This window comes from Alligator sinensis, unplaced genomic scaffold, assembly GCF_000455745.1.
Source record: "Alligator sinensis unplaced genomic scaffold, ASM45574v1 scaffold50_1, whole genome shotgun sequence".
Taxonomy (NCBI): Eukaryota; Metazoa; Chordata; order Crocodylia; family Alligatoridae; genus Alligator; species Alligator sinensis.
This window is the reverse complement of record NW_005842059.1, coordinates 263,499-273,063: the sequence shown is the minus strand read 5'-3', so window position 1 is coordinate 273,063 and position 9,565 is coordinate 263,499. Positions and strand designations below refer to the sequence as shown.

Genomic DNA, 9,565 nt, shown 5'->3' with positions numbered 1-9,565 from the left:
CAATCAAAATGCAGACACAGGAGCAGAAATAACATTGCTTGTCAGCGGCTGAGAGCCAGTGCAGATAACATCTTCCCTCTGCTGGCTTGTTTGTACCGGAGCTCTCCGTCCCCTTCACAAAAGGGGCTGCAATGAGCTACCCAGAGGCACATTTAGATAATCAGGCTGTGTTTTCGAAACAGATTTTGCAAACAGATTGCGTTCATGAGGGTAACAAGAAGAATGGTGAGAAAATACCTAGTGATCATGCCTTTTAATAAATAACGTCTCTAGATGGTTACCTGCTTCCCCCGACGGATGTCAGATATAATTATTGGCCATTGTGCTGATACTGCATCGCAGCCCTTTGCTGGCTTGCCCCATTGTCAGTTTGCAGATCATTACCTAACAACACCCAGCGCCCCCCAGTTTCATCCTCTCTCTTTCTTTGAGCACTGCTGGACATGGGGAATGCTTACCAGCAATGTCTTGGCTCTCCCCTCGCCCAACCTCAGTCCAGATGTAGGAGATTACACTAGTAAATTCTGGTCAGTCGTATGTGTTGCCATCGCTGGCTTTCACACAGTTGCTTAAATGGGCTTTTTCCCCCTTTGTTTTTCCAAGGACCTGCACAAAAATGTTTCTATCCAAACCCCCATCACCCACAACTCCTGGAGGAGGTGGAACAATAGCGGCCGAGGTTCCAAGTTCAATAGCAAGTCACAGCTTTGTGCCTTCGAAGCTAGTTAGCCAAAGCTGCTGTTAGGCATTATCTGCTTCCCCTCTAAAGGACACTGGTGTGAGAATTGTTGACGGAAAGGGGAAAAGGGGTTAAAAGACCAGCTTTGCAGCAGCCAAAAAGTGGGATGGGTTGGAAACTGAAAAACTTCAAACCAAATGGGAATGGTCTGATATTTTTATTTTTATTTTTCAAATGGGCACAAGCCAAAACTGTCTGCACTCTGGGCAGGGTTATTTTGGAAATCTGAATCTGATCCAGTTGTTGGCCCAGTCTAAACACTTCCCAACTTTAGGGTATTTAAGAATCTGGAGCCAGATTTGTGGCTTTGGTCTGTTTTTTAAGCATGTTTTTTTTCTTGCAAGATGAAAAAAGGCATCTTACAATAAACGATTTTGAAACTATTTGGAGCTGTGCAGAGACACAAGGCCCCACCCTGGGGCAGTGCTGCTTGCCAAAGAGGCAGCAGGGTGCAGGCGAGAGGAGTGTCAGACAGATCTGACATTTGGAGCCTCTTCCTGGCTCTGCCACCGACTTTCCGTATGACCTTAGGCAAGTCATCTGACTCTTGTCTCCTCTCCAGTTTTTGGTTGCTCTGCCAATTTGGACCATACTGGCTCAGTGGCCCCATCTGTTGTTTTTTCTTGTATTTCTTTGGCATCATTTCAAGGCTTTTCCACAACATGGAACTATTTCTATCTACATGAGGCTTTTTCTGTAGCGCCCACAGTGATGGATGGTTAGCTTTTAAGGCAAGCAATGCCAATCCCCTAAAGAAAGAAAGTGGATAGAAGGAAAACAGCAGCACGCGGTGTGTGGGTACTGGGCTGCCTGGGAAGGGGCTGACGTTTCTTATTCTCCCCTCAGGTGAGCAAACTGGAAGAGAGCGTTTTCAAATCAAAACCACTCCATTGCCACAGAGATCAGTAGAGATGTGGTCATGGCGCTGATCTGCAGCACTAGCAGTGAAAAACTAACACTAATACTACAATTCAAATTTATTCTACAGGATAGCCAAGGCACTGCTTAGCATAAACCAATGGTGAGTTTAAGATCCTCAATATGCTTGAAGCAATCAGGACTTGTGGCAGAGGTGATATCTTTTATTAAACCAACTAGATTTTTGCAAAAAAACCCTTCTTTAATTGCAAGCTTTCGGGCACAAACCCCCTTCATCGGGCATCGGAGAAAAGATTGTAAAAGTCCTCCTGGGTAGAAATGCAAGTTCACATTTCACAGGCGAGTTGAAGCTGGAGGCATCAGTGCTACCCAACTGCCTTATTTGCAGTTTTTGAGCTCTCACGCAAAACTGAAGGTGTCTGTACTGTTTTTCTGGTCCACTCTACGAACAGCTGCAGCTGAAGCATACGTAACATGCTGGAGACTTCCCTAGACAGAATTACAGCCTTTAGTTCAAGGAGAGCTGACTGCAATCATGCTGTCAGGAGTCGGGACTTGATGTGAATGCAGATTGGGGTGGCCATAATAGGGGGAGATCTTCAGGCTAATTACATTGCCTTTGCCCACAGGTGCTACACAGGTGGTCCACAGCCCAAGGCAATGACCTAGGAAAAGCAATTGGAAGCATTCAGCCGCAATCACTCCAGCCAAGCTGCCTGCTTTGGACAGTGAAATAACCCAGATCCCATTTATTAATCTGAAGTTAACAATTGAGGGTAATTTCACTAAATGGCTTGAATCAGGAGGAAGAGGTTTGATCCCAGGGAAGAGCTTAACCCTGTCTGCTTTCAGTGGCTTTTACGTGTCAATTGAAGAATAACCCCAGAGAGAAGGATCGGCTCCCACCGCGGAAAGGCATTCGGCAGCTAAACCCAGCGGGCCGGACACAAGCCAAAACACACATTCCTTGCAGAGGACTGGCAGGGCAGTTTGTTGAACTCACCTCAACAGCTGCCCTCAAGTGTTTTAAGATATTTTGGCTTCTTAGTGATTTAGGGAAAAACACTGAGCTCCAGCGAGGAATGTGCTCCCATCCTTTACCTCCAGGCAGCTGAAACCAGGAGAGATGGGACCCACAGGAGGTTACACAAACAGTTGGTTTAAAACCTCTTTGTTTTATCACAACACATGTGAATGGGTAAAGTCGCGGTGGCTTTGAGGGCAGTATAACAATTAACCCCAGGGGGAACCGGACCCTCTGCTTATTAGGAAAGGCTCGGTCAGCTGGAAACAAACAACAAAGCCTCACAATTATTCTGTGCTTTGACATGCAAAAAGAAAAAAAAAAGAAAAGAAACGAAAAGCAGAGATGATGGTTTTAATTTTCACCATTTGCTCTGCTGGCTTCTATACTCAGCTGCAAGTCTCGGATGAAATTAGGGCCTTAGCCTACATTGCATTATTTGAATTGAACCCCGAAAAGGAATTGCAACCATTTTCACATACAAGTCATTTAAGGCCTCACATCCTCTGCTACTGCGCTACCTTGATGAGCACCTAATTCTGCTTGGTTTGTGCTCAGATGTTGCAGCTCCTCTCACCCGAGAAGATGAAGCTACTTCAGCTCCAGGCCAAACTTCAGGAGGAATATCTGGTGGAAGGTGGAGCAAACTGCTGGCACAGACCCAGGCAAGCACATTAAGCAAAGACCGGACTCTTTCCATTAACCTCAGGGAGCGATGACTTAGTCTCTCGGTTCAGATCCAACTGCAAATGCCACTTTTCCGCAGAACCTGTTGTCCAGTAACAGAAGATGAAGAACAATGAGGAGTGGGACAGAGTTAAAAAACCAAAAACCCAAAGAACTTCAGGTGACTAGTGAAGGATTAGTGAAGTTAAAGGGATCTGTTCGTGGCCAGGGCATCCAAAATCCACATGGATCATGCCAGTTAAGTTTGGAAATACAGGCTCTGGGATCCAGCCCTATGCTAAACTAAATTGGCTTATGTTTAGCACCCTGTTTGTACAGCATGGGTACTCTACAGCTAGGGACAGACATTACCCATAAACTGGTTTAAGTGATCAGAAACTGGTTTAAACCTGTAACAGAACAGATGTTCACTGCACATAAACCAGTCTGAAAATGGCTGAAACCGGTTTGAGATAAACGTGGTTGAATGTAGTATCAGACTTAACTGATTTGGGTCAAACTGGTTTATGCAATGTCTGTCCCAGACATAGGCAATGCATAGTGGGGTGCATGTGCCCCCCCGAGAGTGCTGTTTCCCCCCCGATAGTGAGTGCACCGGCTGGTTGGGGGGCACGGAGAGCGTTTGTGCCCCCCCCAAAATTGGCTCTGCTGGCGGCGCGGCGGCAGCAGAAGTGCTGACACTTCTGCTGCTGCCATGCCACTGGCACAATCAGTGATCAGGCCGATGGGGGGGATCCCCCGGTCATGTCCTGCTAGTGCCCCTCTCCCCCAGGCTCGGGAGGCACCAGTTGCCCATGGTCCCAGACCTATAAGTGCCAAAGATTAGATTAGATCCAGCGGAAAGAACATGCTCTTTTGTTCTTTAAGAAGTACCAAAGTCAAAAAAGATGTTGCCCGTGACATGATTCCTTTCTTTTTGGACAGTACTTAGAACAACTTGGATCTCTACGTAGGGTACAATACATCTGTCTGAGACCTATGTTGCAATTTCCTAGATGGAAATCTCTAATGGGTGGTAGTGCTTCCAAGGCATGGATATTGTTACCTCTTTAGACCCAAATCTTTAGCCAATCTTCATAACTTTGCAAGTTATGTCCCTAAGGAGGAGGTACTGATGATGGAGTCAGGTATTTCTTTGGGGCAATCCTGTTTGTTTGCCAAGACTGCACACAACATCCTGTTGATCTGAAGGCAGTAGGACTCAAACAACAGAAGGCAGTTTCTCCGCTTACCCTCCCAAACCCCTTTCCAGCACAGACTCTGCCCCAAAGCCCTGGCACTTGCAGACACACCTCACAATCTCCAGCGCTTTGCATTTACATCCAACCCTCAGTAAAACTCTTTCACCCACAAAGCCGAGCTTGCGACTAGCCTTGCACGTGGCCTGTTTTGGTCAGCACTAAATGCGGGGGTACTTCACTGTTCTCTCATCCCACTTGAACGGGAGGCAGGTATTGCCCCCACGAGCACTGTTCATAGATTAGATCAGTGACTCTCAATCGGGGTGCTCTGGCATGTGGGGGTGCCATGAGATCCTTTAAAGGGTGCTGCACACTATAGCGCTGTCACAAAATAAATCCAGAGATTTCCAACAGCACCAAAACCTTTCTGAGCTGCCGTGTTTGAGTTCTTTGCAACACAAGAATTGCTCTACAATTTTTTCATAGTCAAGGTACGAGTGAAAGCTAAGAACTGGTATGGTCTGAGTCTAATGAGGGGTATCTTGAGCTTCAAAAAGTGGAGGACCATTCCCTGTATTCTCCCTGGGAAGCCAACCAGTCTTCCCCGCTGGTTGGGTCCTTACTGGTTATGCTTCATGCCAGTTTGCGAAGCAAGCCATTGCTCACCCCTCTCAAACAGAAGTCCCAGGCACATTGGCACTATTACACTTTAGTGGTGCTCCATAAGGCTGCTACAGAAAGGCTCATCTTTTCTTGGGGGCATCCTTCTTTGCAGTGCAAGTGTCACATTTTTTGCACCCACTTCACATGTCCTGTGTTTTACCTCAAGAGAAATACTCTCTTCAGCTGTGGTAAGTCTTTCGAGATGCTCATCCTTTCTAAAACCAGAATACAACTTCAGCACCTCTCTTTTCAGTGCATCGTACAACCAGCTGATAGCCATCACCTCTTATTCTTTCCCACCTCCCGGGTAGCATTTTGTCGCTGAACTCTGAGTTTGCCTCCTGCTGTCTTTTGGATCAAGCCTGGAGCCTTTCTGGAAGCCATGGTTTAGCAAGGGACACGTGGTGCTTTAGTCAACCACAAGTTATTTGGCTCCACAAAGGAGTAACAGGATGAAATGAGCAGCCTGCCGTATTCAGGTCAGAGCAGAGACTCTAGTGGTCTCTTTTAGTCCTAACTCAATGAATCACCTTTGCATTTCCACAGGATTGGGGCTAGTCTTGAGATCTTTTCCACCTTGTCTTCCTGCGAGGGCCAGCCAAAGTGCTGCCGGTTGCAACGTGTCCACATGGCTCTTCCTGTTTTTATACCTGGCAGGAGATGGGTGGCCATATCAAACCACCGCAAGTGTTGGGAACTCTCCCTTACTCTTGTTGTGGCTTGTGGCACACCATTCACTTACAGCCAGCATCGGCCTGAACAAAGACAGGTCATTAGGGACCCCTTAAACATTTTCCTGGACTCCTTCTTTCAGCATCTGCTGCTGACTCACAGCATCAGCCTGACTCAGGTTGTAAGGAATGCCACAGCCCACAGAGCTTCCTTGATCATTTGAAATCAAGTGGAAAAGCGAAAAGCCATGGAAGTTTTTGGAAAGTGCAAAGTACACCACAATAATGGTGTCTATGTTGTGTCAGAGGCCCCTGGGGATTTCACAGGGCTGGAAGGGATGTCTCAAACCACTGCGTTCAGTCCCCTGCATTTGTAGTAAACTATTTTCCAAGAGGATTCCCAAGACTGCCTAGTCTGGCCCCTCTTACACACAGCAGCCACAAAGCACCCTCTGCAAACCCCATAACGTGCCATGGGGAAAAGACAGGGCTGAAAAAGCACCAGTACCGCTTGGTCGCTGCAGAAATTAGCTAGAGGCAGCAGAGCACATCTGAACCGAGGAAGAGGAACATGTCCCAGTGTGTAGGAAAGGCAAAAAACCCTAAACTCCATTGCTGATTTTATCTAGAGGATAAAATAATCCTTACTGACCCCAAACCTGGCTGATGCTTTGACCCAGCACACGAGCTGGACCCATCACACAAAGTTTTCCGAGTTCCTTTAGAAACACAAACCCACCCCTGCCAGGGTCTCGCCTCTAGCTGTGTCCAGTCTCCAAAAACGTAGAGGAAGGAAAGAGAAACCAACCAAACAACCAACCCCAAGACACATGGAAACCAATAGTCCATTCAGGGAGAAAAAATAATTTCTTCCTGAGCCTTACAGGTGGCTGGCAGAAGCCCTGGAGCATGGGACATCCAGACACTTTCCAGACAGATTGCGTTTCCATGTTAACCCCGTCAAAAGGATACCAAGTACATCTGAGTACGTAGTGGGCGCATATACACGAGATGCATAATACGCAGTAGCCTGATAACACTGCACAGTAGCATGCCGAGAAAAAAAACACACTAATACACTGCTGCGCAGTAGTATTAGGCTAATGCACAGTAAGTGTCACTAAAAAACTGTGCGCCGACGCTACTGCTGTAGTTACTGCACATTTAGTTAGTACTTCATTAAGCAAGTAATAAATTAAATGCACAGTAACTACTGTGCATTAATGAACATGCAGATGCTGGCACTGGCAGCCTTTTTCTACCAACTCTCAGCACGGCTCCAAAGCAGAGAGCCTTTACCTTTAAAGTGTAGCGTAGAGAAGACAGGCCCAAGGTATCACTTACATTTACAGAGACCACAGTGAGAAGCAGCTCATGCAAAGAAATGAATGGAGGCTTGGAAATCTGAGGTGTTTGTGCCAGGTGTAAACAGGTTATGAGTACAACACCCCTATTCGGTGCATTGTTAGGGCTCCTTGAATTTTTCCAACCCCAGAAGCGAGTGAAACCAGTCCAATTTCATCCTTCCGCCACTCCCCACCTTTCCTTGTCCCTTAAAACTTTGCTTTTTCCCTGTATATAAAATAGCTATTTTTGCACGGAAAGCATACGGACTTTTGAAACGATCACTGTTGTTACCCGTGTCATCACTGCCGTCGCCCTCGTTGGGTGCGATTGATGTGTTGTTAGTGCTGATGTCCCAGGAACTGCGGTGTTGCACCTGCAGCCAAGAGATGCCAACACCAATCCTGTCTTGAAGAACAACCGCAAGCTTGGTTTGGTGGCAAAGATGCAGCCAGGTTTATTGCTTACCAGCACAGCCCTAACTTGGTTTGGCCTAACAAGTACATCAGACCAGGAGTTAAGGCATTTATTTGTACCTGCAACAAGGTAGTTGGCACACCACCACACAGGCTCCCCTAGACTGCTACAAAGTCCCCATACTCTCCAACCCTCCTTTTATACAATGATCAGAACAAATTACATATTGCTTGATAAAACACATTTGTTTGATATAACAAATATCATCTGTATTTTGAATGTTTCAAACCATCCTGTACCATGGGCTTATTTCATATCCTGACCTGGGCTCCTGTTCTAGTCTTACCATGCAGGCACTGGACTATCCTACATTGTCCCATCCCGTCTTCTGGCATGAGTGCCCATCCGGTCCACACACCGAGTTTTGCTTACAGAAGGAGTTCATGCATCAGTCAGGTTTGCTACTCAGGCCTACTTGGCCCAGTGCTTTAGCAAAGGCTTTATGCGAGCAGTATAGATAGATTAATGTTCCAGCGAGGCCTACAAAAATAAAAACAATTTCAAGATTAAAACTTCTGACCACTTCTGTCCATCTCTCATGTGGAGATTGGTTTGTTTCCTTTGGAAAAAAGTCTGTGAATTGTGGTAAAGTGTTGTTCTATTTTTGCATTGTGAAAAACAAAAAACCAACAAAACCTTCAATAAAAGCCCCAAACCAGACAAATAAAAAAAAAAGACCCCACACTCAAATTTCAAGTAGTTCAACCTTTTGTCTCATTTCTACCCAAATCCTAGGATTTTCTGATAACAATGAAAATAATGGCCCAACAATAACAAAGCATTTCTTTTAGGAAGAGCATTGTCTTTTCTGAATTGTGATTCAGGGAACGTGACTTGGGCTGCATAGATGCCATCTCAGCCTGTTGCGATCTACAGCGAACTCAGAGCCATGAATTATACAGCAGGGACATCCTCTAGGTTTGATTAGAGCAAAAGTGCATCTCACTCATGAAAAAACCCTACCTCTGGATTTTAACTTTGGCCTAGAAGTAGCATCTCTCTGGTGCTGTGCTATACATGCTGCTTCGCTTATCAATCAGATCCATCCCAGTTCCAATGGTGAAAATGGAAATATCTTCCTTCTTTCTCTTCCAAGTGGAGCAAGTGCTACAGGTGCTGTTCTGCAGAAGATGTCCCATGCCATGATTTGGGATAGGCATGGCCATCTGGCCATGCCTGCCCAGATTCCTCACTTCATCCATTCATCTTATTTTCTGGTAAGGCCAGAGTAGGCCTGACCAGCAAACCTGACTGATGCATGAACTCCTTACGTAAGAAGACATGAAAGGCACAGGTTAGGGCTGAGCACAGTTACCAACATCAGAAGCCCCGTTCCTGGCATGTCTCCCTTCTGGGTTTGTGTGTGCAACTGCAGGCATGTTTGATATCATAAATTCAAAAGAACTGCAGTATGTATAGGTTTATGGATGCAGCTGGGTACAGATTCAAAATGTAGATGGCAGCTAGTTTCTCATACACCGTTTGTGCCATTTACTTCTTGGCAGATGGGTTGAATGCTGATCTGCAGAGGGCACATCTACACGTGCTCCCCACCGCGCAGTTGGTGCTGCGCAGTCATTTAGTACTTGCTTTACTAAAGCAAAGACTGGAGACCCAGGTGGTGAAGTCCAGAGATTTATTCAAGCAAATACAAGTTCTCGTGAATTGGCAGCAGTGAATTAGTGTAAGTTATTTCACCTATTGCTAGACTCTGGGTGCATCTGCACGAGACACTGTGTCACCATAGTGACAAGCTACTGTGCGGTAGCTCGTTGCCACTGGACAGTAGGGTCGGAAACAACTCGTGCGCCACTGGGACTGCGCAGTACTGGCGGGTACTGCATAGTCATTTAGTACTTGTTTTACTAAAGCAAGTACTAAATGACTGCATGGTACCAGT

General features: G+C 46.2%; 1 protein-coding gene across 6 annotated transcripts in view; it reads right to left on the bottom strand.

Annotated features, from left to right (window-relative positions):
* Positions 1-1,671: 1,671 nt before the first annotated feature.
* Positions 1,672-9,565, bottom strand: part of SLC38A6 (solute carrier family 38 member 6) — a 104,816-nt gene continuing 96,922 nt past the window's right edge. For 2 of the 6 annotated variants that reach the window (XR_003093936.1, XR_003093937.1), the window contains one exon: positions 2,794-3,411. The gene's annotated coding sequence lies outside the window, so the exon portion shown is untranslated. Of the gene's footprint in view, positions 2,284-2,636; positions 2,730-2,793; positions 3,412-9,565 lie in introns of those variants that run through there. The other 4 variants (XR_003093940.1, XR_003093941.1, XR_003093938.1 and 1 more) reach the window with 4 other exon arrangements.